Genomic DNA, 5,424 nt, shown 5'->3' with positions numbered 1-5,424 from the left:
GTTTGAATTTATTACCCAGCGTACCTATTAACATTATATTTAAAAGTTGTCTTCCTCAATTTTTGTTTTTGACTTACAGATAATTTCATAAGGAACATACTTTAGTTTCACACACAAATAAGTCATTTACCATTTTTAGGGTAATTGAAACTTAGTTCCCTTGAAAGTTCAGTTAAACCTCTTTACACCATTAATTTTAGGTGAATAGAGATTACTTGTCTAATAATTTAACTTGTTTAACATCATATATCAGAATTTTATTATATTTAAGGAACAAAATCAAAAAGTTTTTTATTCAGTGAATTTAATATCTTTTCAGAGTTCTAAAAATAGTTTTTTTAAGCAAAAAACTTAAAACTGCTGGACTGTAAAGGTAATTTAGCAGAAATAGGATCATAATGTAGGAAAATAGTCATATATCAGCAGTCTTAACATATTTTAGCTTCCATATGGGAATAGAAGGGGTAGGTCTAGATTTGTTGCTAGAAATAAAGGGATTTGAGGAAAAATTATGAGATAATTCAACATTTGGTCTACCAAACACTTAGCACAACCATATACTTCATTTATCACTGAATATTTGTTGAATTAATGTCTGGTAATCATCATCATTTTATAGCCTCAAGGTGGAACATACTGTAATTTCTAGCTAACAGGAAGGTAGTCTGATAATTCACTGCAGAAAATTGATTTAATGACTTCTCCTTTTAGTTAAAACTGCAGAACTATTAACCTAAGTAGATACAGTGGCAAGAGTCAATAGAGATTAATCTGGAAGTGACTTAGAGGTTATTATTCAGGTGTAATATTTTACCTTACAGTAAAGGCTTAAAGCCTCATTACCTTCATTTGTAGCAGCCCAAATGTCTGTCTTCTGTACGTTGAACACAGTGCTGAGTGTGTGTAGGGCCCTTCTTCAGCGGATGGCCATTCCACTAGTGACAAATTAACGTTTTGGCATTTAGACCTTCCAAACTCGAGCCTTTGGATGTTCCCATGTATGTGACAGGTCAACCCTGAAAAACTTAAGATTAAATTCTAACTTTTTTCCTGTTTGTCTTGGGTGAATAACTTGTCTTTTGGAGAATAGCTTTAAAGTGGCTTAGACACTGATAAAACTCAGTGTGTTCTTTTGACACGCATCTCAATACTGTTTTACCTTTGACCCTATTTAAATCTAGGATTTAATAGAGTCTAGTGAAAAATTAGTGGGAAGCATGAATATAAACAAGGAAAAGGGGAAAGTTAGAAACTATTTAGAATTAGTTTTATTATATTTCTGACATTTCAGAATTTATTAGTTGCTTACAAATTGGTGTGGCTGTGTAGTTTATAAATGTTTATGTACTATATTAAGTAGAAGACTATAGAACATTATAGCAGATTGGCTAATGTTATTGGGGTTTTTTACCACAGTTGCTGTTGTGGAAGAAATTACTTGTTAGATTAATAAAAAATGTTGACAAAACATGGCTTTATACCTCAGTGTCAAGATGTGCAAGACAAATATGCTTTCAGAATATAAATACATTTTTTTTATGGCAACATTAATGACAACAGTTGGTCAGCCTTTACCATTGTCAAAATACAACAGGATTCCAATAATAATTCTTTCTTATTTTGAATGTTGTTAGTTTGGGACCTTGATTGGTTGGCATTTTATCATTGTCATAATTTTAGTTAATTCAGATTTTAAAACCAGCCTGTAGAATTTTTAAGCATGATTTGATGATATTCAACACTAAGGCTTTAAAAATATCTCTTGAGAGAAACATGAGGGATTGTAAAGTTCAGGGGCTTACTACCATAGCATCGTGAAAATAAACTTCTATTAAGCTGATGTAAAAGGAACCCCTCTTTTGTGGAATTAAATCTGTGCTAGAACATTTCACATGATAACTGTATTTAGGAAATTTTGTTTTGTAAAAACTGTTGGTATCAAATAGTATGTTCACTTTCTAATGACTTCTTAACCCAACCAGTGCTAACACTTCACCCCTCCCTCTCAGTCTGGCACTGAAGTCTTACAGCTCTTGGACCTTAAACTACTTCTCAAGCCTTATGGTCCACTTGTGTTGCGATGTTGCCGAACTAACAACAACCCTGTGGTGTAATTCTGTGCTGGCTTGGAGCAGAAAGCAGCAGTTTACGTCATTGTCCATCATTACTCCCAACCTCCAGAATTCCTGAGGAAGTAATACTGACATTCCCAAATAGTATGAGGAACTTCCCTCTTGACTAATAGAGACAGCTTAATCTCAGAAGAGAAAACAAAGTTCAAATATTTTTTGATAATCCAGGTGAGCCTTTCCCTTCACAGTCCTTGGCTCTTTTTCACTAGGCTTCAGAAAAGCGAATAGATATAGACTCAGCTCCGAACTGTATCTTGAAGAAGAAAATAAACTGGTCTCAGAGTGGGAACTGTTAAGTCACCTACGCTATCAGAGCTTATGGAATGTCTTCTGCTGCCTATGTTAAGCTTGAGCAAAATAAAAAGAAACATAACTATGTAAACATACAGCAGCATTAGTTTTAAAACTTCCGTGTGCCTAGGAATCACTGGGACAAAATCCGGGATTCCATCCATAGAGATTCTGATTCAGTTGGTCTGAGATGGGACCAAATAATTTGCATTTCAAACAAGCTTCCAGGTAACGCCGACGCTGTCATGTCAGTCTGTGGTCCTGAGGAGCGCTATACCTACAGCACAATGCAAAAGACTTAATGACTCATCCTGGAAGAAAATGTAATTCATGGAACAGAAGAAAATTTTGTCTATTTGCTTCACATTTATAGAATGACTTAGTAAGAGGGGCGCCTGGGTGGCTCAGTCGTTAAGCGTCTGCCTCCGGCTCAGGTCATGATCCCAGGGTCCTGGGATCGAGCCCCGCATTGGGCTCCCTGCTCAGCAGGGAGCCTGCTTCTCCCTCTCCCTCTGCCTCTGCCCCTGCTTCTGCGTTTGCTCTCTCTCTCAAATAAATAAATAAAATCTTTAAAAAGAAGAATGACTTAGTAAGAATTCAGTAAGGTGGGAACTCAAAGAGGAGAGAAACAGTGAGAGGGAGATTGTGTTTCTAGAAAACATTGAGGATTTGTCCCAAGTAATCTGTTTTATCAGTGCGGCCTATTAAACTTTGTTGAGTTTATATTTTGAAACTTTTTAGATGGATGTTTTAAAAGGAAATGTTAAATCTTTGGATATCAAATTGATTTTAATTGTAGATTTTTCCAGAGGCTACATTATGCTTATATTTAATAGTCAAAACCAATCTTGATTTTTATGTAAAACAAATCTATTTTTATTTTCTTTTAAGATTTTTTATTTATTTGACAGAGCACAAGCAGGGGGAGCGACAGGCAGAGGGAAAGGGAGAAGTAGGCTGTCTGCTGAGCAGAGAGCCTGTTGTGGGGCTGGTTGTGGGACTCCATCCCTGGGTCCTGGGATCATGACCTGAGCCAAAGGCAGACGCTTAACTGAGTGAGTTACGCAGGCGCCCCAAAACAAATCTTTTTAAATGCTTATAATTCTGAGTCGGGAAAATGCATACTTTTAGTTTCATTGTAGTAACCATAATAGAACCCATAAAATCAGTAGGGAAACCCAGTCTGAACTTAATTCAGTCCCCCCACCAAAGCAAAGGACTTATTAGTTAATGTAACTGAAAAATTGTAGAGTTGTCCTCAGGGATTCAAATGTGATTGTCCGAACTCTCCATCTGAGTTGGTCTCACTTCTCCATGCGCCTTCACCAAAGTGGGAGAAGACTGCATGGGGCTGGGGAGGATGGGGGAGGAATGAGCATGGATAAAATCTCAGAAAACTGTTCTGGTGCAACTTGGGTCACGTTCCTATCTTTGAATCCTATTTCTCATTTGATAGCCACTCTGCAAATACTGTGCTCTGTTAACCCTTCCTTTCCTCTAATTAGTGACTTTACTCCCTCACCCAACCTCCTTCCTATTGAGGATTATAATTCTTTAAGACAAGTTTATGGCTTTGTGGTTATAAGCTGCTCAGATTAAGTACTTAGCTATTGGAGAATTAATCTGGAATGGATAGAGCCAGCACTGGGTCGCTTGGCCTGGTTAACACAGGCATTAGAATCTGGGCAGCGGGTTCCCAGATTCCCTCGGGCCACTGGCTATGCTCCTTTACTTTGTGTACTAGCAACTCTTACTAAAGAAAAAAACAATTACTGCTCCTTTGTTTATTGTTACTTTTGAGTTGCTAGGAGCACATATGCTTGCAGGTAAGTGTGCTGATGACATTTTCTAGAGATGGAATCTAGAGATGAGACACTTTTTTTTAAGCATTAAAATATATGTTTAAACAATAGGTTACCTATAAATGTGATTCTCCCAGTAAAATTCTATAATATATAGAAATTTGGTGTTGTAAAAGATTTTGAGATCTACTTCAATACTTGAAGGAAAGGGCGGGAGAGGTTAAGTATCTTGCCATGTTTCTATAGTCTGTGCAGTGCTACAACAAAAAAACAACTCTATCCTCCGTGCGGCTTGGGGAAGAAGGAGTAACAGTAAAGAGGGCTTTGTTAGAAATTACTCGGGGTAGGAAGAGAAGAGACAGTAACAAAGCAGACTTAAAATTTTAATCTCAGCTTCACTGTACAACTGTTTACTTTTACTTTAGCTAAGGTGGACTGGAATTTTCCAAATCAACCAAACTAAAAAAGCAAGGGAGTGCAGGAGACACCCGGAGAGAAGGCAAGTTGACAGGACAAATTCTTACCCAACACAAGCAAATGCAAGCTACAGATGGACTCAGCCTGTTTCCCCCCCCAGAAAGCCCTAAAATCGGATTTACGAATTGCGGTTTTCCTGACCACTTATCCTCTTCACTGCTTGTGTGACAATTGCAAAGCCTATGGAGAGATTTCCATTTTCTTGTCCTAGGCAGGGAAGTTACCTCATCCATAAGATGAGTTTAAAAACATCCGTAAGATGAGTTTAAAATTGTTTAAACATATATTTTAATGCTTTAAAAAAAAGTGTCTCATCTCTAGATTCCATCTCTAGAAAATTTTTTTTTAGTTATGGAAAGAATAGCATTATAGTTTTTAATTTCTAAGTAATGTATATCCTGCTAAGAAAAAAAAGACTTTAATGATAATACAGATTACCATGTAGTATGTTCCTTTATTTTGCTAGTTAGCCATGCAGACATTGGCAAGAGTCGACAGGTTAATGCACATCTGATTTCTACCAGACTGTGTCACTGCCACAGGGAAGAGGCAGATGAAGAAGTGATGTGAGTGTGGTTGACACACAGTGTCCATGAGTTTCAGGTGAACACCACAGCGGTGCTGTGCTCACCATTGCCTCTGAGCTGGAGTTTGGATCATATGTTCTCTTTAGGTTCTTGGATTTTTAATGCAATGAAGATTCTTCATGCCCCCAAACTAGG

The sequence above is a fragment of the Callorhinus ursinus genome, unplaced genomic scaffold (genome assembly GCF_003265705.2).
Source record: "Callorhinus ursinus isolate GAN/ISIS: 27379988/994484 unplaced genomic scaffold, GSC_fseal_2.0 scaffold1, whole genome shotgun sequence".
Taxonomy (NCBI): domain Eukaryota; kingdom Metazoa; phylum Chordata; class Mammalia; order Carnivora; family Otariidae; genus Callorhinus; species Callorhinus ursinus.
The sequence above is the reverse complement of the archived record's forward strand: the minus strand, read 5'-3'. Positions refer to the sequence as shown.